The 25,826-nt window shown below is 43.5% G+C and overlaps 1 protein-coding gene and 1 non-coding gene across 4 annotated transcripts in view; both read left to right on the top strand.

Annotated features, from left to right (window-relative positions):
• The window catches only part of DISC1 (DISC1 scaffold protein), a 348,316-nt gene that overhangs the window by 282,727 nt on the left and 39,763 nt on the right, over positions 1-25,826 (top strand). The window lies entirely within an intron of this gene.
• On the top strand, positions 10,198-10,324 carry LOC131751705 (small nucleolar RNA SNORA25). Its single transcript, XR_009334271.1, has one exon. It is a non-coding gene; the product is annotated as a small nucleolar RNA SNORA25 (small nucleolar RNA).

The raw sequence follows: 25,826 nt of genomic DNA, 5'->3' as shown, positions 1-25,826 counted from the left end.
CAAACTATAGGCACAGTTTAGTGGATTATAGGTGATTTTTGTTTCTTTGTGCTCTTCTGTATTTCTCAAGTGAGTGTTGTTTTTGGGGTTTTTTTTTTTTTGGAATGTGCATCATACTTGCATAATCAGAAAAGAAAATAGAAAAATCATTAAAGTCTGTTTTGACTGTAGAAATAGAGACTTTCTCAGAGGTCTTCTTAGCTTTAGAGGGAACTATTAAAAACTCATTGGTCTTCCCTGAAATTTACTTAGAGACATATATTTTTCTAAAGGTGATTTGGTTCTTTTTTTTTTTTTGGTTTTAAATTAATGTTTAGTTTCTCATTATCTTACAGTTTCAATATGGACAGCCTTCCAGAAAATGGTAGCTCAGGGCACTCACTGCTCAGTGGCCAGCGGGGTGTAAGCAGGGAGGCAGGGCCGTGGTGGCTGCTGCCTGGGCACCATCACCTTCCCCGCTGGTCTGTCTGGACGGCTTTGCCTTCAGCCCAGGAGCCAGCGAGGCCTGAGAGGCACCCAGCTTCCTGGAGTTGAGGGTACTTGTTGGGCAATGCTGTCCTGACCTTCTCTCTTAAGTCGGCACAGTGTGTACCATATGGACGACATCAAGAGACGAAGGCACCGTTTCTCTGCCCAGAGGACGTGCCGTCTAGAGTGGGAGCGGTGCTACCCACAGTGTGCCTCAGAGGTCAAGGTCTGTCCCCTCACCCAAGGCTCCTGGAGCCGGTCAGTCACGATTAAAAGCAAGTGCTGATGACCAAATGCCCACGATCTCAGGAAGATGGGAATTTAGGGCTGAAGACGGGGTCCCTGGAACACTTGTTTCCAAGGCAGCTGCCTACGGGATGGTCCACTAGGGTGTGGGAAGAACATTTTAGAATTTCTGTTTTACTTTTTCATTTCACTCATGTAAGGTTTGTCCTTGAACCTGTTTTATATGTGTATAGTAGTACGTGCATACAATTTGTGAAACAAAAATCAGAGTGCATGGTTGTAATTTTCTCACTGATGAGACAGTGCTGACGTCAACACTCGCTTATTTTCCGATTACTGAATCAGATGTCACATTCAGCGTGTGACCAGCCTAGGCAGCAGCCGTCTTTGTCTTCACGTCCACAAAGGAACAAAAGGAGTTAATTGGTTAACAGAAGAGTTGGCACTCATACACAAAGAAGATGAAAGAGGCAGAGACATGAAGAAGGAACGGGCAGAGTTACAAAAGGCGGGGGGTGGGGTGGGCATTTACAGTGTGGAGCTATTGGTAACTTCAGGCCAGAAATCACGAGCCTTGTTCAGGTGTGTGCCCCTTAAAAGCATCATAGCTGAAAGCCTGGGAGGCTGCTGCTCCCAGGAGTACATTCCAAACTTGGCCGAGCTGTGCTTCCCAGCAGGCTGGGGGCTGCTCACCAGCTTCCCAACAGGAGTTTAACCATGCCTAGAATTCTTTAGGAACCCATATAGAACGTTCCTTATTCTGAATTCTGCAAAGCAATTCCGACGTTTCGGTGCACCTTGAAACAATCCATTTTCGACCCACATTGACCTTATTTCGAAAGCTGCCGGGGGAAGTGACTATAAGAAATGACAGCCAGGAGATAAGTGACCAGGCGTGGGCAGACACCTGCTTGTGTTTTTTGCACTTTTATTGTATTGTTTTGCTGCTGACCCAGGCGTCCCTTCTTCCTCTTAGAAGGCACGAGTCAGACACGTTAGTACCTCCCCAGACACCACTGCTTCTCTGGGAGCCCAGGGCTTCACTCACCCCATCTTCACAGCCTCAGCCCCGTTTTTTCTTCCTCTGCATCTCAGAAAGGCAGATTCTCAGCTTCTTTCTTTTCCCTCCCCTGTTTGGCTTGACCCTCCCGCGTTCACCTCTATTCTCAGCTGGGAGCTATTTTTATTTGTGCTAGCTCTCTCTGTCTCTCTGTGTCTCCCTGTCTCTCTATCTCTCTCTATCTCTGTCTCTGTCACTCTCTCTCTGTCTCTATGTCTGTCTTTCTGTCTCTCTGTCTCTTTCTCTTTCTGTCTCTCTATCTCTTTCTGTCTCTCTGTCTCTCTATCTCTCTCTGTCTCTCTGTCTCTATCTCTGTCTTTCTGTCTCTCTCTGTCTTTCTGTCTCTGTCTCTCTCTGTGTCTCTCTATCTCTCTGTGTGTCTCTCTGTCTGTCTTTCTGTCTCTCTGTCTTTTTGTCTCTCTATCTCTTTCTGTCTCTCTCTGTCTCTATCTCTCTGTCGCTCTCTGTGTCTCTCTATCTCTCTCTGTCACTCTGTCTCTCTGTCTCTATATCTGTCTTTCTGTCTCTCTGTCTCTCTGTCTTTCTGTCTCTCTATCTCTTTCTGGCTCTCTGTCTTTCTCTGTCTCTCTGTCTCTGTCACTCTGTCTCTCTCTATCTCTCTCTGTCTCTGTCACTCTGTCTCTCTGTCTCTATATCTGTCTTTCTGTCTATCTCTTTCTGGCTCTCTGTCTTTCTCTGTCTCTCTGTCTCTGTCACTCTGTCTCTCTCTCTGTCTCTGTCTCTCTGTCTCTGTCTCTCTGTCTCTCTCTCTCATTAGCAGAAGGGGACGTTTGGGATGCAGAGGCCAGAAGTGCATCACCCCTTTTCATCCCCTCCCGATAAGCCATCTCTCTACTGGGTTGACTCCTGTCTGTCCTTTCAGACTCTGTTGAGGAGGGAGGTATAGCCCACAGGGACTTCTCTGTCCTCTGGCTCCTGTCCTGTCTCCCGTCTGCTTCTCGCCTGCCCTTTGATCGCACTGTCTTGGGACATGAATTTTCCTTTTATGTCCCTGTTCTGCCTTCTCACCTCAATTGCCCACTCAGGGCTCAGTCCTTCCACCCAGGAGATACTGTGACTCCATCCATTGCTGATCTTTTGTAGCAAGCCCACATTTCCTTCTAAAACTGGATAAATTGATCCTACACATCATATACACGAAAGCCTTTGTGAAAATATTCGTGTTAGATTTGCCCGCTTTTGAATATTGAAGCAATTTGGCTATACTATCTAATTTTCCAGGGGAAACAAGGATCTAAAATACCATTACTATTTTGAAATTCAGACTGATAAGAAATCTTAAAGCAGTTAATTCTACAAAGGTCTACATAATCATTAATTTAATATGTAACCGTTGATTGTTCACATTTAATTTTTAATCTTATTTCATCTTATAACAGAAAATCCTTCAGTATACTTAAAATAATAATGGTTAAACATATAAAAATACATACTTACAGAAAAATAATACTTAAAATACAAGAAGATGGCATGAATTTAAAAAGTAGGGAAAAAAGAAGGAAAAACAAGTGTAGGGAAAGTATTGGTAACATTTGTATGGGGATTAGAGTCACCACCACAGCCGTTTACTATTCTAGACATTAAGTATGACTGATATGTATATAAAACTAAGTAATGTTTGAAAAAGTTTATGTGAATGGTAGAATTTAGAATAAACTTTGGAGGTCTGCATTTGCACTGCAGTTCACTACAATACTTTTCATTCTCTAAGAACTCTAGTAATGAATTTTTACTCAGAAATAGCTTTTTCCCCTGAAATGTTCAGTTAATGATGAGTATAGTATCCAGAACACTTCAGTCCATTTAGAGAAGCCTACTGAGGTTTTTCAGAAAGAGAGAGTCGAGCTCTTGCCTCTAGAACCCCTGCAACTGCCCCAACTAGGCAAGTCTTTCCTTCAGGGCAAGAAAAGGAGCTGTGGCCTGCTGAATCCCACCCGGCCTTTACGTCCGGTCCACAAAGAGGGCATGGAGTCCACTCTTCCTTTCTAGGGATGCTGAGAAGCAGGGCCTAGACAGGGGAATTAAGATGAAGGGTCTCCCTCCTCCTAAGTTTTTACCATTAAAAAAAAAAACCCTCAAACAAACAATCTCTTTCCTGATGAATGTGGAGAACCAGAGACATTTAGATAAAGTTCAGGCTCTGGAGTCAAATTGTCTGGCTCATGTGTGGCCAATTAAAATAGACCAATAGGGCTTCCCTGGTGGCGCAGTGGTTGAGAGTCCGCCTGCCGATGCAAAGCACACGGGTTCATGCCCTGGTCTGGGAAGATCCCACATGCCGTGGAGTGGCTGGGCCCGTGAGCCATGGCCGCTGAGCCTGCGCGTCCGGAGCCTGTGCTCCGCAACGGGAGAGGCCACAACAGTGAGAGGCCCGCGTACCGCAAAAAAAAAAAAAAAAAAGACCAATAATAGAGCAAAGATAAAGAATGTTTCCGTATACAAAAAGAACTTAATAAATGCTAGCTGTTATTACCTTAGTAGAAGCTATGGCACCATGAAAATTATGAAATCAAAATATCTACATTTCAAAAAATCCTTACTTTATAAAACCAGAAGAGAATCTCTTATCCTCCTGGTGAAAGTATGGGGAGAGAAGAGATGTTTGCTTGGAGCTTATAGCCTCCACTGAAGGGCTGCAAAACCTGGTTGATTATTTAAATGCTTAGCTTTTTCCTCTGCTTGCCCTTTGGCCAGCTGTTAGCACCTCCTGCAGAGGCTGGAAGGGGAGAGAGGTGAGGAAATTGAGTTCTTGTTAATGGCTGAGGGTTAGAGCCTTCCACGGTTTCTGTGACCAAAGGGCTAGGATCCTTCCAACACTCTACTGACTTTAGAAGCATCCTGGCTGGTTTGGGGGGGTTTGAGAGCAAGAAAGTTATGGGTGCCAGGCTCCAGAGCTCAGGTGCTGGGAGGAATTTATCATCTCTTCTGCAATTCACGGAGCTTCAAAGCCCTTCATCTTTTTTTTTTTTTTTTTTTTTTTTGCGGTCCACGGGCCTCTCTCACTGTTGTGGCCTCTCCCGCTGCAGAGCACAGGCTCCGGACGCGCAGGCTCAGCGGCCGTGGCTCACGGGCCCAGCCTCTCCGCGGCATGTGGGATCTTCCCAGACCAGGGCATGAACGCGTTGTCCCCTGCATCGGCAGGCGGACTCTCAACCACTGCGCCACCAGGGGAGCCCAAAGCCCTTCATCTTGACCGTCAATGGAGCTCAGAGAGAGAGAGCATTTTGGGGAGAAAGTAGCTCCAATATATTTGCTTCTCTCCCTCTGATATTTTCCTTTGAGAGAGTAAAAATGTTGCTTTAGAGAAGAGGGTGGCAGAAGGAAAGAAGAGGAAAATTAGTCAGAAACCCTTTGGGTTTGTCTGGTGAGGGGCTGCAGAGAGGGGAGAGCCCTTCTTCCCGACGTGTGATGGGAAGGATGCAGGTAGCATGAGCCATGTGGTTGGCACAGGAGAAGACAGATTTTTTAGAAAAAAATTAAATTTAAAGTATTTATTTATTTAAAAATTGAAACATAGTTGATTTACAATGCGTTAGTTTCAAGTGTATAGCAAATTGATTTAGTTATGTATATATATGGCTATATATATTAATATATATATTCATTTTCAGATTCTTTTCCATTATAGATTATTACAAGATATTGACTATAGTTCCCTGTGCTATACAGTAGGTCCTTGTTGATTATCTATTTTATTTATAGTAGTGTGTATCTGTTAATCCCAAATTCCTGATTTATCCCTCCCCCACTTTCCCCTTTGGTAACTATATGTTTGTTTTCTGTCTGTTAGTCTATTTCTGTTTTGTAAATAAGTTCATTTGTATCCTTTTTTTTAAGATTCCACATATAAGTGATATCATATGATATTTTTCTTTGTCTGACCTACTTCACTTAATATGATCATCTCTAGGTCCATCCATGTTGCTGCAAATGGCATTATTTCATTCTTTTTTATGGCTGAGTAGGATTCTATCTCATATCCGTACCACATCTTCTTTATCCATTCATCTGTCGATGGACATTTAGGTTGCTTCGATGTCTTGGCTATTGTAAATAGTGCTGCAATGAACATAGGGGTGCATGTATCTTTTTGAATTATAATTTTGTCCAGATATATGCCCAGGAGTGGGATTGCTGGGTCATATGGTAACTCTAGTAAGCAACCTCCATACTGTTCTCCATAGTGGCTGTATCAGTTTACATTCCCACCAACAGTGTAGGAGGGCTCCCTTTTCTCCACACCCTCTCTAGCATTTATTATTTGTAGACTTTCTGGCCAGCGTGAGGTGACACCTCACTGCAGTTTTGATTTGCATTTCTCCAATAATTAGTGATATTGAGCATCTCTTTATGTACCTGTTGGCCATCTGTATGGGAGAAGACAGATTTTTGACTGCAGCATCAGAACTAAAAGTGTGTACCAAAGGTCTTGGTCCTCTGGCATCATTTTCTGTCACTGATATTTCAACCCTTCATCGGACGTGAGGCTGTTCTGAAAAGATGGCCTGAAAAATAAAAAAGATGGCCGTGATTTTGTCTAATAGCAAATAGGAGATTGACTTTTTTTTTTTTTTTTTTTTTTTTTTGCGGTACGTGGGCCTCTCACTGCTGTGGCCTCTCCCGTTGCGGAGCACAGGCTCCGGACGCGCAGGCTCAGCGGCCATGGCTCACGGGCCCAGCCGCTCCGCGGCATGTGGGATCTTCCCGGACCGGGGCACGAACCCACGTCCGCATCGGCAGGCGGACTCCCAACCACTGCGCCACCGGGGAAGCCCGAGATTGACTATTAAAACAGAAGGCTCTGCTAACAGACTCCCCTGTGGTTTGTCCAGTTCATCCCAAAGTGTGTGTTTTAAAGCAATGATACGATCATTCTCCCCACTGAGATCAATTAAGAAATCAACCAATATTTAAGGAGGCCTGAGGCTTGGCAAGATGGCCAGTGATTCCTCTTTCTTTACTCCATTTGGTTTAGGTGGTGGAAAGCCGTTCCACTGCAGTTACTATGTAAACCTGAACTTGGGGAGGCAGTCAGGTGGATGTTCTGTCCACTGTGCTCTGGGGGCCCGTGTGCCCTTGTCCCCCAGAGATGCCAGTGTGCTTCACAGTAGGCCTGTTACATTCTTAAAAGGCGATTACGACTAATCAATACGGAATGTCCAAACTAAGATGACTTTTACAAGCTCAAGAGAAACCATATAGCTTGAGTGTTTTCGATGCATTTTGGCAGGGAGTTGAGAAATCTTAAAGAAAAATTAATTGCTGTATCAATGGAAACCCCAGCAGGTAGATATCCAATTTGTCATTAATTAAAATGAGAAGACTTTTAACGATTCAAGGAAGCATTGTCAAGACTGTGTGATAGTTTGATTTGCTAACATGGGATGAACCTGTTAGCTTCAGACGCATGATTAATAGAAGTAGAGCTCCTCCTGGAATTTCTCCGATGCTCACTTTCAGTGTGCAGTCATTTTTAAGACTCTGCTCAGTGCCTTTAGCTCGCGTAAAATGAGATGACAGGTTTGCAGCAGCCTTGGCAAATGTGGGTTAGATGAAATATTACACACAACATTGTCTGTGACTCATTTTTGCTCCTTTTCTCCTCCTTACCGCCCCCCCCCGACCCCGCATCCCTCCCTCCCAGCCACCCTGAGTCATACAACAGCTGTGCAAACATTAGCTGCAAAGCAGCAAGCGATGAGCTGCAGACGCTCTCTGTGCTGTGCTGTGTCCCCTTCTGTCAGGGAGCTCACCCCAGGGTGGGTTCTAAATCCTTGATCACACACACCTCAGGGAGGAAAGCGGTTTTTTCCTTCTGTGGCTGCTAATGTTGAGATGCCATTTCTTGAGCTGGAAGAATTTTCTGTGATTGCATTATATGCTAAGCCTCAAAAGATAACTTTGTAGCTCTCATTCATCACCCAACAGGGCCTTTTAGGGGTGCTTCTTTTTCGTTTTTTAAATTTTATTAAAGTATAGGTGATTTACAATGTTGTGTTAATTTCTGCTGTACAGCAAAGTGACTCAGTTATACATATATATATTCTTTTTTCATATTCTTTTCCATTATGGTATTTATCACAGGTTATTGAATATAGTTCCCCGTGCTCTACAGTAGGACCTAGCTGTTTATCCGTCTTATATATAATAGTTTGCATCTGCTAATCCCAAGCTCCCCAATCCTTCCCTCCCCCAGTCTTGCCTCCCCCTTGGCAACCACATATCTGTTCTCTATGTCTGTGAGTCTGTTTCTGTTTCATAGATACGTTCGTTTGTGTCATATTTTAGATCCCACATATAACTGATATCGTATGATATTTGTCTTTCTCTTTCTGATTTACTTCGCTTAGTATGATCATCTCTAGGTCCATCCATGTTGCTGCAAATGGCATTATTTCATTCTTTTTTATGGCTGAGTAATATTCCATTGTGTATGTATACCGCAACTTCTTTATCCATTCCTCTGTCGACGGACATTTAGGTTGCTTCCATGTCTTGGCTATTGTTAATAGTGCTGCAATGAATATTGGGGTGCATGTGTCTTTTCTCACAGGTACATTTTAGAGGATTGTGATAATTAGGATTGAGACTGACTGGAGACATTCTTCAAATGTTTGTAGGAATGACATGCAATGATGATATATATCAATAGCTGACCCTTATTCAGAGATACTGTATGCAGGTAATCCACAAAACACTTTAAATGGATTATTTCACTGAAGCCTCCCAACCACTCAGTGAGCTTCAGGCTCTGTTATTATCTGAATATATAAGGGGGCTGAGGCTGGCAGAGATCAGGCACCTTCCCTCAGGTGCCCCAGGGACTACTCTGTAGGTGTGTAATCTGTCTGTCTCAAACTCCCTCAGCACCTCGTTCTCCAAGACTGATGTTACCACAGCGTTCTGGAGTTGGGTATGGGACAGAGGTATGAAACTTGAAAACTGTGTCTTAAGAATGAACTTTTTGATTTCGGTTCCCTTAGTAAGACGTTATTTTTAAAAATCCAAATTATTGTGGAATAATAATAATATTTAATAATTTATAAATTAATTAATATTATTAATTTAATAATTAATATTATTTAATAATAATAATATTGTGGAATTTTTCAAACACGTGCAAAACTAGAGAACTTATAACGAACCCCCATGTGCACTTCTCACCAGTTCCACAATTTTCAGTACATGGCTGAACTGATTTCAGCCGTACTCCCCTCCACTTTCTCACTGTACTAGTCTCCTATCACTGCTGAAACAGCCGTGAACAACTTGGAACAACACAAATCTACTGTCCTGGAGTCCAGGAGTCTGATGTGAGTCTCACTGGGCTACAGTCAAGGTGTTGGCAGGGCTGCTTCCTGCTGGAGGCTCCAGGGCAGGATCTGGTTCATTACCTTCTTCAGCTGCTACTGGCCAGCTGGAATCCTTGGCTCGTGGCCTCTTTCTCCATCTTCAGAGCACATCACTCCAGTCTCTGCTTCTGCATCACCTTCTCCTCTGATTCTGACCCTTCTCCCTCCCTCTCACAAGGACCATTGGATGATGTCATTGGGCTGACCAGAAAATCCAGGGTAATCTCCCCATCCCCAAATCCTTAACTTAATTATATCTGTAAAGTCCCCTTTGCCATATAAGGTAACATTCACGGGTCCTGAAGATTAGGACGTGGACATCTTTGGGGAGCCATTATTCAGCCTACCACATCCACCCTGCCCCCCACAGGAATATTTTGAAGTGAATCTCATTTTATTTAACCCATGAATATGTCAACACATATCTTCAAAAAGATAAAGACTTAGAAAAAATTAACCGTAATACCATTATCACACCTAAAAATATTAACATGACTTTCTTAATATCATCAGATATCCAATTTTCCCAAATTGTCTCATAATTTTATGTTGACAGGTGTCTTATTCACATCAAGAAATGTGTCAGGGCTCTTTAACCTACAGGTTCCTACTCGTTTTACTTCATTTTCTTGTTGTTAAATTAACCAATATTTTTGTCCTACAGAGTTTGGCTACTTGTGTCCTTGTGGTCAACATGTTTCTTTTTCCCATGTATTTCCTATAAACTGGTAGTTAGATCTATAGATTTGATTACACTGAGGTCTGATTTTATTGTCACAGTGCTTCACTGATAGCGTTGTTACTTTCTACATAAGGAAGCCAATATTATCTGTTCTTTCTCTCCTGTGGTGTTGAGATTGGTTGTTGGGTTCAAGACTGGGAGCCCTGCCCTCTTTGTATCAGATTTTCCATCAGCTTTTTATACCTAAATTGGTGATTATTGACTAGACTTATTATTTCATTAGTGGATTGTGAAATACTAATATTCTAATTCCATCACAGTCATCTTTTTTTTACATAAAATTCTTCTATAAGAAAAGAAATTTCTTCAGGTTATTTCAAAGAGGGTCTGTGGGTTTGTGAAACTGGGAGCTCTTAATGCTATGACCAAAGATTAAAATTCTTCATAGGATGTCATAGGCACTCAGTAGTGCTGCCTTCCTGAAGAGATGAAAGATACAGACACTCAGTTTCACTCATAATAATCCATGATTGGTGATGTGAGAAAGTAAGTAAATGTCTCAAAGTTTAAAAACAAAATTTCCTTCAACATCTGTTTAATTGTCCTGAGTTATGACTTACAAAAGAAAGAAATGTTTGATTCTTTCTCTTTATGCACCTGTTTCAGAATAATAATTGGTTTTCTAGAATCCTCTAAAGGTGAACAAAAAGAGTGTGTGTGTGTGTGTGTGTGTGTGTGTGTGTGTGTGTGTGTGTGAATGTAGCATTATGAAGTCATGGATTTTTAACATATTTGTTATGTTTCAATTCTTTGCAGAAAGTGTTCTTTTTCAAATTTTCCCATCTTTGGCGGAGATCCCGTTCAAATTGGCCCCTGAATCTTTTAACATCAACCTAAATGCTTCCTTGTTTTCTGATGGAACAAGCTATTTCAGGCTCATCTTGCACATTTCATGGCCCAGATCTAGAATCAGCATTTTCTGCAAGGAGCTCTTATTATTTTAGTAGGAAATGATACTTAGAGACCACAGACTGGACCCTGGGGGTGCCCACAGCTACTGGATTATCATTATTTTTGAACTTTTCAGTCGACAGAGCTAGGATTTTTTTTCAGACAAATTATATCACAGATTCACACTGTTATTTCCAGTTCACGTTTAGGGTTACATAGTTTTACTTCTTTGATTTTATACTGGTATTTCTTTTCTCTTATGCTGAAAAATTTTATTCCTTATATCATTAAAAGAATTCTATACCTATCTATATATTTATCTATCTCTATTATGAGGTATATTTGATTACATGTATGTAGTATATCTGACTATATATACATGTGTATATATATTATATTATATTTGGTACATCCATTTTATGTATGGTTTCAGAATAATAATACTGACATTTTTATTAATAATATGATAACTGAAAACAACCTAAGATTTCTTTGCCGTTCTTTTTGTTCTTAGGATATATCCCACCAGGGATGCACAGTTAAATTACAGAGGTTTAAAGTCCCTTTAATTAATTCCCCTTGGTGTTGTTCAACCATCAACTCAATGCATAGTTAGCTCAATGCACAGTAGGCAAGCCTCTATTATTTTGCCTTTTATTTTAGTGGTTGCTTCTTTTAGCAACACAAACAAATATATAACACAAACTTTATGGTTCAAAGTTAAATGTACAAAACAAGGTGCAATCAGAAAAGTATAGCTGTCTTTCCCTCTCTTCAGCCTTTTCCTGACTTTCTCCTACAGGAAACCATTTTAATTCAATTTTGCTTTATCCTTCCACTGCTTTTTAATGACATAGCCATATATATTTATATCCTCTCTTAGACAAAAGGTGCAGTACTACACATGCTGTTCTACACCTGCCAAGATGACTTGTGAATGTACAACTTCCTGAGAATAGGAAATAGAACCCACATACTGTAGTGTAAACCCAGCAGTCCATTTAATCAGAAAGGGGTCAATTCCTAAAGAGCTGGGAGCCAGAATCCTCTTTAGATTTCAACGTTGCTGAGCTCTGTTTGTCAGCACCCATTCTGTGCTGACATTTTTATTTTCTTCCTCATACTTAGCTTATACCACCCCCAACATCTCCCAAGACTCAACAACAGTTATAATTAATTGCATGTACTGATTCTGGAAATACCATTTTGTTTTGTTTTTTTCAACCAGGTGGTCTGTCAAAAATATTTTTCTATGTTACTACATGACAATTATAACCACGGTTTTAATAGTAATTAACATTCAATAAGTACACCTATTACAATTTGCTTAACCATATTTCATTGAAGGGCATTTTGTAGTTTTCCACTTTTTTTTTGTTATATGGCAAATTTAAAAATTAATTTCTCTCTGCTCAAGAGCCTTGAATTATTGAACTGATGGGACTGACACCATTTACCTAACAGGCACCTGTGTTCTTTCCTCAGGTCTTTGTTTCCAGGGGTGGAAGTGTGCGGAAAGATGTAGCTCTTCCCAAAGAAAGTCTTTTTTCTTAACACTTTCAAAAGAAGGAAAATACAAAACATACACAGGATGAAAATAGACAGGAGGAGGACCTTTAAACAGAACAAAAACCTTTGTGAAAAATTCTCACTTCTGTTTCTTTTCCAAAGAAAATTTTTTATACGAGGTACATGCATAGTGTGTCATATTAGATTTAATATATGAATAATGAGAAAGACTGTGATTTGGGTCAGATGAGTCTCTTAGAGCCTGCTAGGGCCAGCAAGGAGGCGATTCAGCTAATAAAGTCCTGAGTTCATAGAGACAGGACTGCTGTATGGAGAATGATGAAACTACAGGAGAAGAGAGAGTAGAAGGAAGGGCAAATTTAAAGAAAATAATCTATGATTGTGGGAAGTAACAGACAGTGGTGCTTCCAGGATTTGAGGCAGCAGTTGACTGGGAGAATGGGTAATGGAAGCAATTCATTAGATCAAGAGCATTAAATGGCTGGGAACCAGATTCCTCCTTTTTTTTTGTAAACCTTTCTTATTCTTCCTTCTCATCTTTTTAATACAACTCTCTATCAAGTGCTTTCATATCTGACAACTGTTCCCTGAGGCTCTAGTAGTAAACAATACAAACACGGTCTTTGCTCTCACAGAACTTGCATTTAATTAGGGAAGGAGGCCAAGAAAGAATAAGAGAATTCATGCAGCGATAAGTGCTGTGAAGAAAGTGAAACAGGCCCATGTGCTGGATGGTGACTGAGGTTTGTAGGGCCTGGGTTGGAAAACTGCAGGTTGCAAACTCTGGAAAGTGACTCACAGGAACCAGCCATGTGAAGGCTTGGGGGCGTTTCAGGACGTTCTGGAAAATGAAAAAAAAGTATCTTAAGACAAGAACCCACTTGGAGAGCATGAAACGAAAAGAAGGCTGAGGGTACCAGATGGTTCCCAATAAGGGCAAGGAGATGAGGGCGGAGAGTGTTTCAGTCAAGGTCTAATCAGGAGACAGAACCCAAGCAAGTAACTTGAACACAGAGAGCATAATACAAAGAATTATTCATTACAACAAAGGATTGGAGTAATGGAGGATCCACCAGGAAGAAGTAAAGAGAACTTAGCCACCACCCACAGGGCTAAGATCGGGAACCCCCTGCCCCCAGGCTAAGATGCAGACCTCCTTAAAGAGGGCATGGTGATGCTGTCTGGAGTGCTGAGTCCCGCAGCAGCGCACCTGCCGGCAGGCGACTACCTAGAACTTTCTGGGACCCACCTTCCAGGGTTCCAAAGAAGACTGTTCACGGGGAGCTGTCTCACCAGAGGCAGTCTGCTAACGAAGAGCTTGAAGGAGTTTGCAGGGAAACTTGGCTCCTGGGAGCAGCTGACATGCAGGTGCTGGAGCAGCTGTGCGTCCTGCAGAGGCTTGTGCAGGAGAAGCCGTCCACACAGCAGGAGCCAGATGCTGGGGAAGCTGTGTGTGAGGCATCCTGGTTCAGCAGAAGCCACGGAAGCCGAGCACTGGGGAAACCAGCCCCACTTGCAAGAGCTGGGAATTGGGGAACCGCAGCTGCTCCGGGACCTGGGCACTGCAGCAGCTGTGTGTGCTCTGGGGGCCAGGGTCTAGGGAAGCCATCCCCTTAGGAGCCTGCTGAGAGCACACTGGAACAAGGAAGGAAACTGCCTCCTCTTAGAAAGCCTCCCCCGCCCCCTCTACCGACAAAGGAGAATTTTTTAAAGGGCCCAGCTAAACGTTTGCAAAGCAGGCAGTGAGGCATAGATTTGGAGCTGAGAGGCAGTGGACTCGTAACTGGCACATAGAGCCCTGATCCCGGAGGGCCTTGTAATGCAGGTGATGGTGGTGATGACAGTGCAAGTATTGGTAGTTGTACGCGTCACGTCCAGGCATTGTTCTTAGCGCTTTATGTATTTTAACTCATTTTGTCTTCACAATCCAGTGAGGCAGATGCTGTCATTAACCCCGAGAGGTTAAGTCACATGCTGGTGAGGGGCGGAGCCGGGATTCACACCTGAGCAGCCTGACCCAGAGGCTGCCTGACAGACTCAAGTCATTACTGATCTTTGAACAAACAGATAAATCTGTCAGGAAAGATAAGTACTTGAGAGAACTTTGCAGTCAACCCTTTTGTGATTAAACCAGCCATCTCTATTTTATATATTTTATAAATGCTGTCATTTTAATTACTTTTAAAGTAAGTTACACATGTACCAGGGCACATAGAACAGGATATGTGGGGAAGAAATTGGGTGATGTGATTAAAATACTAGAAAATAGCATTTTGAGTGTGGTTTGATGGATTGGGGGCTCCTTTAGCATAACAAAACCAGAGAAAAGGGGGAAAGTGCAAAATTACTGTTATGGGTGTGAAGAAATGTCACTCAGAGGATCTTGACCATGTTTCTCTCATCCCTGTTGGGTGGGGAGGGGACAGAGCCATGGTCCCCGTGGATGGGCTCGTGGGATGGGAATGTGTAGCATTCACGGTGCACCCGGCACCGGGCTGGGTGGGCAGGGAAGGGAGACCTGCCCTTGGGGAGCTCGCTGTCTTGTGGCTGAGATACGGCTGCTTCTTGAGGTCTAAGGCAAGGTGGTCGTGCCCGCTGGTTCTGCACGTGGAGGTGGTCAAGGGAAGGTGGCAAAAAAAAGGTAGCACGGGAGTTGTATGAAGAGCTGGAAGGCGCTGTCGGTTCGGGGCCGGTGTCTGGCCGGGACCTGGACCAATGGGGGTTTGGGAAGAAAGACGGTGCCCGGCCAAGAAGATGGTTCTGGGTCAGATGATCTAATCCAGGCCTCCTCTATCCTTTCTACTTTAGTGACCTCGGGAAATTATTTAATCTAAGTTTCAGTTTTCTTGTTTATAAAAAGAAATATAATAGTGATGTTCCTCACAGAGCTGTTGCACAGATTAAATGAGATACGTGAAGCCTGTTTCACCGGTGATGGCACATGCTCAGTAAATGTTTGTTGCCGTTATTATTATTATTTGCAAAAATAATATTATTTATAACATAATAATAATTATTATTGCTATTATTATTGCAAAAGGCTGAATATTAGAGTCCGGGAAAGAATAATAAGGATTAGAGTAAAAAGTGTTTCATAACACATACGTGCATGTGTGTGTACGTATATAGAATTTTTAAACAGCTTTCAGTTGAAACCTTTGTTTTTGTGACAGGCAGGCTAGGGAAATGCTCAGTTTTGCACATAATAATGAATGCCCATTTCGTCTGTTACCATTTACAACAACTACGATTATTCTTGTCATCTCAAGAGAAATGTTCCTAGATTTGCACCAAAAATGAGCAAGATCTACCACAAATAATTAGCTAAGAGTAAGAGTGGCTTTATGGGTCTTATGCAGTGTATTTGAGAGCAGTCAAATGAGTCCCTGTGTTTTGTTTGGTTTCAGTATAGAACAGGAAATCGCGTTCCCCAGGCAGAGAAGGGAGACTAAATATTTCTCATAAAATGAGTGAAAATCTGGTGCCATCAGGTCATGGGTTTTGTCATCGGGGTGGCATTCAGGCTCAGCTCCTCCAACTAGCTAGTTGGATAACTCTGAGCAAACAGCAGAATCTCGAGTACCTACTCACGTCGTGGTGAAATCGTACAACAGAATGAAATAACGCGTGAAAAGTGCCTAGGGCCCCACCAGGCACAGAGAGGGTGATAACACACCCCTCTCCTCCTCACCCGGCATCCCCGTCCCCAGCCTTCCCCGCTGGGGATCTCCAGTTCTAATGGCCCACTTTGGATGAAGCTGCCATGTTTATATGGACCTTGAGCCAGACAGTAATTGGAAATTCGATGGATAGGTAAGTGGTATAGGGGAACGGGTTTTCAGGGCGCCATATAAAGTCAGAGAAATCTCACACTCTCTACCTGCACCTCTTACTATCCATTCTATTCTTTTACGACAAGTGTACTTCGTGCTGCAGTAGTGTCCCCACCAGGGGCTGAAGGAGTTGACAGCCTTATTTCTTTAGAATGAGCCATAACATCCCTTTGTTCAGAGGGATTGTAAATCCAGCATCCTCCAGATTAGATAATGTATATTGGATATCAGTAGGAAAAAAACAGAGAGGTCAGTATTTGCTACAAAATGTCTTTCTGTTGTCTTGAAAATTCGTTAATTTCCTGCACCTGACAAGTCCGGTTCCCTGCCACACCCTCCTCCCCTTTATATGCAAAGAGAAAACAATCCCCTACAGCAAGGAACCTGTCACTTGGGAATCCAGGGGAGATAATGTGACCACAGTGCAGTGGCAGTGAATACTGATAAGGATGTGACAGGCCATGCTTAAAGTTTGGGGTCACATTCCAATGACTGGCTGAGAGATGAAAAGAAAACAAAAAATTAATCCCCCTCCTGGAATCTCATGCAGATTCACTTAGTGGTTGGTTGCAGCTCAGCAGTCTGTCTCTTTCTTTCCACATTAATAATCGTAATCACATATCCATTACGGGTTTTCAGCAACAGTGTAATTGCTTTCCCTTCCTTATTTCCTGGGATGGTAGGTCTGATGGTGAGAAAGGTCAGTTGTGTAATCGTTCTTTCCATGTAAACTCAGAGAAGTCAGTTGTGCCCTGAGGATATTGATGTCAGCTGCTTTGCTCTCTGGTGGAGGGAAGGAAGGAAATATTTTCATTGTGCTATTTTTAGACTTCAATTTGGATTTCAGCCTTTATAATACTTTGTGTACCGGGGATAGAGCTGCTGATGCACAATTTGGCTGTCAGATCCTGTGCTTTCTACTTTCCCCGGCAGACTTCCTGTCTCAGGATGGGATCTCAGCACTGCTCGGCCCTCAGTGCCCTGCTTGGTGGCCGAAAGCCCAGCCAGGCCGACAGGGCTAAGACTCTCTCTGTATGGCCAGTGTTTGCCAGTGGAACTTGCTGCCCGCCGGGCTTCAGTTTCCCCGGGAAGGTTTAATCTGATCTTTCATAGGCATAGATATTCAGCACCAGGCATGCTCTCTATAAACAAAATGAGGTCACTTGACCATCCTTGCTTTTCTTGTCAGCTTCCCAGAGGTGGTTGGTGAAAGCCAGAATGAGGGAAAACTCTCTCTTTGCCGGATTTCCTTCTGAACTAACAAGAAGGGCCCAGACACCTGGGACTCCAGGTTATCTTTTTTCAGCAGTGATGGAAGGCGGTCTTCTAGGTCTTCCGTATTAATGATGAGCTGGTCCTAAACTCCAGAGGCGTTTAGGAAGTGCCAGTAATACCTGTCTGTGCTTGTCTCGTGTCGGGTGTTTCTTGTCACATGTGCTAAAATCCAGATCAGTCCGTGTCACACGGAACCCTGTGGGTGCCGGTGGTGTGGCCATCCAGAGGCTTTAGGTTTCAGCAGGTAGGGCCCCCCAGTCAGGTGCCTGCTACTCAAGGTGTGGACTGTGAACCATCCACAGAGTCATCCAGATTGGGTTGGAGGGCGGAGTCTCAGGCCCACACTGGTGTGCGAACCGCAGCTTCATTTTAACCAGATCCCCAAGTGATTCCTGTGCACTTTAATCCCTTTTTTTTCCCTTTTTTAAAATCACAAGGCTTTTTTAGAATCTCATGAAATCCGTGGACCCTATTTCTGTGCAAATGCACCCACACACAAGATTTTGCAGGGGATTTCAGTGAGTGCAGACCGCTCTCTGGGGATCTGGGGGTGTGCCTGGTGGAACCCTGAGGCCGTGGGCTCCCCGCCTTGCTGACCCGTGTTGCTGCTTGGTCGTCCTATGGACTAGCCTTCACTCTGACGCCTGATCTCGTACATTTAAGGAGCAGCTAGACACTCGTCACCTCTCCAGCCCCTTCACCCCTGCAGCTCTCCTTTACCAGCCCTTGCTGTCACACTCCTTGTGGGACCACTCTGCTCTCTGGCTTTCTCCTTCCTCAGTTTAGGGCCAGGGTGCCAGGGGCTTTAGGATAAGCTACGGTGGGAGCAGCTGAGAGATAGCAATACCAAGGCCCCTGCGCATGCGCGTGGGCGCCCAAGAGGAGAGGAAGGCTTCTCATGTCTTCCTACCCTTTCTGCTGGCGGCGTCCGTTCTGCAGGCCCCGCTGGGAGCTCTGGGCTTTGATTTCTTCCAGCCTTGATGGTGGCCTGAGGAAAGCACAAGGCAGATGGCAGCCCTCCCTGGGAGAAGTCTGTTCACTCAGTGACCTATCCAGGGCACGCTCTGACCTTGAAGGCGTCCTCACTTTGGGAGGGAGCAAATGTATGTGGACTATTACAATCTAGGATATATGTCAAAACAGAGGTATATGGGCAAAATGCTGCGGGGCCACGCCTGGAGGGTGGGCACGGTGTATACCGGCCGCTCCCGGTATTGTCGTCCTGGTGCCTCCGTGCATCACGTCCCCGGTGCCCGGTGCCGTCGGACCGCGCAGGTGTCCCCCTTTGCCCTTTCCTTCTCACCCGCGTGGCCTATCACTTGTGAAGAAGTCTCGTTTGAGCTCCTTTTGCTGGAGGTAGACACTGATCACGCCTTTTGTTTGGGGGACTGCGGCTCAGCCTGTGGGCACCCTGAGGAGGCTGCAGCTGGCTGGCTGGGCTCCCTTTTCAAAGTTAGATACAAAGCCTCCGTCCCTGGCAAATGTGCTGTTGTTCGCCGTCTCGGGAGCCGTGATCATTGTCTGTCTGGAGCTCGTGTTACACCTCCTGTGGTTTGTGGACAGAGAACACCGACACCAGGGAAAGCCCACCTAAAGGCATTCACAATGACAGGATGAGCTGACAGCTTCTGCGGCTCCAGCCCCGCTGTACCCCCACGGTTCTCACGCTGAGCCGACAGCATCACCAGGCTGGTACTCGCAGCATCGAGGCATCACTCATTCCCAAGGAGCTTTTACTGTTCTTGATAGAACACAGTTTGGGGACATTTCTCTGTTTTCTTTTCTATATGGCCAGAGGCACGTGTCTGCAGAGCTGCGTGGACGTTCTACCTCCTGGACTGTCTGGCTGCACGTTGGTCCCATAAAACGTTCAGGTGGGAGCTCTTTGGCAGGTCCCTCGTCCGTCCCACCCCTGAGCTGTCTTTGGAAAGGCGCCTCTTCTGAGAGGCGGGAAGAATAATAGCTTTCACCTACAGGGTGGGGTCTGGCTCCTTTTCTTTTCAGGTTGAGCTACTGGAAGTGCCCAGGAGATAAGCTGGGATGCGATTTACCAGGCACTCTCTCTTCCCGTCTTGCTCCTGTTTCCCTTTAAAATTCCTTGTCTGCCCTTGGTGTGGGCGTGTGTTTACATTTATCCTGTGGTTCTCAGGACTCAGTGGAGCTCTCCTACTTCTGAAGAGCTCTGATTTAGAAGCCCCTTTCCACAATTGCCACTGATCAAACATGTCCCCACAAACCATGACAGGGACTGCAAAGCGAGACGTTTAGCACCAAAAGTAAGGCTGCAAAATTTAGCCAAAAGGCCAAAGGAAAAGAAGTGGACAAATTCAAAAATAATTTAAATTTCCTTCTTGTTATAAAAGTAAAGTATGCATGTGGTTTATTTGAAAGGAAAAAATAAAGGAAGGAAGGAAGAAAGAAAGAAAGCAGAAAGTGGTAAAATATAAAGAAAATCCCCTGTTCCTCCCCCAACTATGAGGAAACAGTTTCAAGTATATCCTTCCAGAAATATTTCACTCATACATAGGCATATATACATGTATATGGATGTGTATACCCGCCCTTTTGTTACTTTTAAAAACTCAAATGAGATCTTAACAGAATACTGTTTGTTCTGTGCTTTACCTATTTTCATTTAATTTTTCTTGGAAGCCTTTCCATTTTAGTGTAGTCAGTCTACAGGGACCACTTATCAGGAAAGCTTTCCCCCTATTAACCTTTATTAGCATGGATATTTTTTAACTTAATTGTTTTATCTGCTTCAAATTGGAGGAGTCCTTTAAGTGTAACTTCCCTGAAAGTTCATTCAGTTAATTAAGTACTTGCTGAGTTCTATCATGGTTAATACCTTGCTAGACCATATGATTCATAGGAGTAAAAAAGTGAGTATGACCTATTCTCAAACCTCATTCAGTACCTACAGTAGAAGGTATACGTACATAAAACCCAGACATCAAGGAGGAACATAATAACTGTCTTAAAAGTACTATAGGGCTTCCCTGGTGGCGCAGTGGTTGAGAATCCGCCTGCCGATGCAGGGGACACGGGTTCGTGCCCCGGTCCGGGAAGATCCCACATGCCGCGGAGCGGCTGGGCCCGTGAGCCATGGCCGCTGAGCCTGCGCGTCCGAAGCCTGTGCTCCACAACGGGAGAGGCCACAACAGTGAGGCCCGCATACTGAAAAAAAAAAAAAAAAGTACTATAAAATGCCATAGGAGTTTGGAGAATATGGTGTGGGGATCAGGGAAGACTAAAGTGACATTTGAGATGGGCCTTGATGAATTAGATGGCTTTTTAATGGGTGGGGATTTTGGAAAAGAAAAGTCAGGGAAGTAGTAGTCTGAAATTAGAAACTTGTCCGTTTGTCCTGGGAAGAGCCTAGTGGTCCGCTTGGGTGTCATCCAGGAACACACAGGAGAGCCGTGGGAGGCCTCTGGAGCAGAGTTGAGGTCGACTGGTGAAAGGCCTTGAGGGACTTGGCTTTCCGTCTGACAAGCAGTGAAAGCCACTAACGTGTTTAGAGCAATAATAGACGGGATAGATTGAAAGAGTGAGATGTCTGAAGGAAGAAAGCCTCATCATTAACTGCAGGGGTGAAGAAATGAATTGCTTAATTTGGGGTAGAGTCAACAAGGGGAAGAATAGACCTGAACAATGTTCTCCATTTATGATCTACAGTTTGATGGAGGGAAAGAAAAATGTTGAAAACGACCATGATTTCTGGCCTTCATTCTATTCACTCTTTTTTTTTAAAAAATTGAAGCATAGTTGATTTACAATGTTGTATTAATCAATTTACTTTTTAAAAAATCTTTTTATTTTATAACGGAGTAGAGTTGATTAACAATGTTGTGATAGTTTCAGGTGCACAGCAAAGTGGTTCAGTTATACATATACATGTACCTATTCTTTTTCAAATTACTTTCCCATTTAAGTTGTTACATAACATTGAGCAGAGTTCCCTGTGCTGTACAGTAGGTCCTTGTTGCTTATCCATTTTAAATATAGCAGTGTGTACATGTCAATTGAGATTGACATGGACAGGACTGCTGCTCTCAGAGGATTGAATTCTAATGGTGCAAGAGCAACACATAAGCCAGGATAAGGCAGGAATAAGAGACCATGAATATAAATAGAGAAATTAAGAGGAGGAGCTGGGTTGATGGAGATACCTGATGACTTTGACTTCATGTTCTAAAACTGAGTGTTCAATTGTTCCAGATAATTATCTACCTAGTTGTTTCTTTCCTTCTTTATCTATGTGTTTACAACTGAGTGATGTAGGGGGTGGGGGGAAAGGTAACTTGTTGCTTAGAGTTTTAAACAGGCTGCAAAGTTGGAAAAGCCTTCTAAAATTTGTGGCTGATTGGCTTATCCACAAAGGAAAGGGAACTGAGCAGACTCATGGTGAGAATATATCTTTGGCTTTTGAGGATGCCTTAATTTTCTCACCTGTAAAATGAAGGTCTGTCCCAGCACAATCATTTTACTTTGCTTACAATTTTGTAGGTCATAACTTGGGAAGGGCATGGCTGGGCAATTCTCACTAGGGGTTGTGGTCATGAAACTGAGGGTGCGGTCATGTCAGCTCAGCTGAACAGGAAGATGCCTCACTCACATGACTGGCAGTTGAGAGTGGCCATCAGCTGAGATTGTAGCTGGTGCCAATGACCAAGCAATTGCATGTAGTCTCCTCAGCATGGATCTCAGGATAGAAGGCATTCTTGACCGGCAGCTGGCTTCCCTCAGGGCAGGTGTCCCAGAAGAGTTGGTGGAAGCTGCATGACCTTTTCTAGAATCAGTTGGGTACAAGAAAGTCACTAAAGGTGGCTCAGAATCAAGAGGAAAGGACTAAGATTCCACCTCTCAGTTGTAGGAATGTCAAAGAATTTGAATTGTGCTTTTAAGCTGCCACAATGTTGCAATACTATCTACTTCATAAGGTTATTTTGAGGATTAAGAACAGCTCCTGACCAATCACTGTTAATTAACAGTAGTGATGATGATGGTAGTGTTTGTTGAGAATGGTGGGGGTGAGTGACTGCACTACCCTTCTGCAAAATATATTTTATTATTGTTGGAACGTTTACTCTTGGATGGAATTAATTGCTGGTCTCACCCAATCTATATTTCTTTTCTTTTTTTTTTCTTTTTGCGGTATGCGGGCCTCTCACTGTTGTGGCCTCACCCCCTGTGGAGCGCAGGCTCCAGATGCACAGGCTCAGTGGCCATGGCTCACAGGCCCAGCTGCTCCGCGGCATGTGGGATCCTCCCGGACCGGGGCACGAACCCGTGTCCCCTGCATCGGCAGGTGGACTCTCAACCACTGCGCCACCAGGGAAGCCCCAATCTATATTTCTTACATAATAATAGAATAATAAATAAATGTGGACCACAGTGGTCACACCTTGGCCACCATACATGCACATTTAAGACTGATTTTCATTTTATTAGTGCCTACTTCTATTCGAGATTTGAGAACTTATATACTTTTTCTACTACTATTGCTCTTTTACATATTGTATATATCATTTCGTATCTTCCTTTTTATATTCCATCCTCTGAGATAGACATGAGATATTATTTTACGAATATAGAAACTCAAATGGAGAGAAAGTACTTCTCAAAGGTCACCAACTTTGTAGCAGAGGCTAAACTCCCATCAGAGTCATCTGATTTTGGCTGAATCAGCTCTGTTCAGCCACAACCAATAGGCACACCAGCTCTAAATGGCTTAAACAAAAGTAGGAATGGACACCTGCATTGGTTGCTTCAGCAACTAAGACTTGTCCTCAAACACCCAGATTCTTTCCATTTCTTTTTTTTTCAGCCATTTCCATTCACAATGCATCAGCTTTGCTTGTAGGCTGCTTCCATTAGGGTCACAAGATAGATACAGTGGTTTCTTTGTTCATTGCTGTTTTGGGAGAGAAAATAAAAACTATTCCCCACCCACCAGCACCCCAGCATGGGCCACAGAACATGGTCTGATTGAGCTAAGTTCAGCTATCTGGGATTGCCAACCCCTGGACCATAAAGGCTTGTCCAGTAGAATATCATAGGTCAACTATTTTCATCTAATCACAGTTTAGCTGAGGAGCTAAGGTGGGGTTACCATCCAGTAAGTCCCAAGGAGGCAGGGTTGGTTACCTGAATACTCCCCGAGTTCTGTTAGGAAGGGTAAAAAGAAGAAGGGGCATTGGCTCAGAAAACAACAGTGTCCACTACAGTTTCCTAGACAAACACTTTTTCATATGCTACATTTCCTCTTGTCATATTATCAGATGGCATTCTGGGAAGTGGGCTAAAATATCCAAAAGTCTTTGTTCAGGGGACAATTGTGTTAATCTTCTTTCTTGGAAAATAAAAGACAAAGGAATAAAATTTAAATATTTCTGAGAAAAACAGTTTTTAAAAATTGGAGATTAGGGGCTTCCCTGGTGGCTTAGTGATTGGGAGTCCACCTGCCGATGCAGGGGACACGGGTTCGTACCCTGGTCCGGGAGGATCCCACATGCCGCGGAGCAGCTGGGCCTGTGAGCCATGGCCGCTGAGCCTGTGCATCTGAAGCCTGTGCTCCGCAACGGGAGAGGTCACAGCAGTGAGACGCCCACGTACCACAAAAAAAAAAAAAAAAAAAAATTGGAGATTAAATCTTTGTTGCTCAAGGAATGGAAAGATTTTTAGACACATGAGAACTAGTAGTGTTTAAGCAATTTGCAGTTGAAAGCTTCGTACCATTGGGCATTCACATATCGGTTTGATAGTTTCCTCCATCGTAGTTATAGAAAAAGACCTGGTTATTTTCAAAGTTTCTAAAGAATGAGGTAAAATGCTAATACTCTTTTTTTAAAATTAATTAATTTATTTATTTGGCTGCATTGGGTCTTCTTTGCTGCACATGGGCTTTCTCTAGCTATGGCTAGCGGGGGCTACTCTGCGTTGTGGTGCACGGGCTTCTTGTTGCGGTGGCTTCTCTTGTTGCGGAGCACAGGCTCTAGGCACACAGGCTTCAGTAGTTGTGGCACGAGGGCTCAGCAGTTGTAGCTCGCGAGCTCTAGAGTGCAGGCACAGTAGTTGTGGCGTACAGGCTTAGTTGCTCCACACCATGTGGGATCTTGCCGGACCAGGGCTCAAACCCGCGTCCCCTGCATTGGCAGGCAGATTCTTAACTACTACACCACCAGGGAAGTCCCAAAATGCTAATACTCTTTAAGTGAAAATATTAATAAGTCAGGAAAGAGAGTTTGGTAAGAAGAACTGAAATTGTAGGTGTCTGTGTTAGAATTCAGTATTTCCATTTCTAAAATGGATCGAAGCTTGCCCACAAATTTCCTACCTACCCCCTCTATTAACATCATTCTCTGTAAATAACACACTCATGCCTCAGTTCCATGAGGATTCAAGCCACAATCAGATGATCTCTCTTGGACCTCATTTAACTTTTAACTGGGAGGAATAACAGAAATGATGAATCTCAATTCTCTATTCAAGAACTTTCTCCCAAACACTGAAATTGTATCTTCAAATTGCCTCATTATTAGTTGTGAAAACATCACCAAAGATCTCACATAGCTCAAATAGCTGTAAGTCGTTCATTTAAGGGATTATTGCTAAAGACCTAATTATTCTTCTGTACAGGAATAGCAAAACATTGCAAGACTCTGAAATTAGTTACTACTCTCTTTGTTATAAATGGATTCAGTAAGAAGATATTTTAAAAATCTGAAGGTTCATGAAATTATTACATGAGCTATAATGAAGCACTGCAATTTTGTATCTACAGTGATTTACTCACCCTTCAGTATGTGTCTCTAAAATTGGTTTCCACACTTTGACATATGCATTCTAAGAGATATTTCTGGATAAATATCTTTCACTTTCACTCAAAGACCACACATACTATATCTCATCAAAAAGAAAATGAACACAAAGTTACAGTATTCAAATCACTATAATGTAGAAAATTATTTACAAAATGAGCAAACTCTTTTCCCTGAGGAAATTTATGAGAGGTCGGCTGCTGGCTCTTTCCCTTCAATCCAGCCCTGCACACACCATGAGAAATCAGAGAAATGCTGATGGATCTGACAAGTTAATAATAAAAAATATCCGAGAACCCCCCTGGGCAACTAAAAATGATTTGGTCTCCATGTGGGGAAGAAACAGATGATAAAGTGGAGGAGAGGTTTTCGGGCATGCCCCTTTCTTTCTCCCACATTGCCTGGGAAGGCCAGTGCCCACTGCGTTGCTTCTGGAAAGACACAAGCACCTGCTGGCCAGTGAATCGGGGGAGGTAGGACTAGAAGACCAGCCTCAGAGGAGCCACCATGGGAGGGCTTGGATCTTGAGCATTCCTCCAGTCCTCCCAGTTCCATGAGGGGTAGATAATTACAACTGAGGGAATC

This window comes from Kogia breviceps, chromosome 2, assembly GCF_026419965.1.
Source record: "Kogia breviceps isolate mKogBre1 chromosome 2, mKogBre1 haplotype 1, whole genome shotgun sequence".
Classification (NCBI taxonomy): Eukaryota; Metazoa; Chordata; class Mammalia; order Artiodactyla; family Physeteridae; genus Kogia; species Kogia breviceps.
This window is presented reverse-complemented; position numbering and strand designations above follow the sequence as displayed.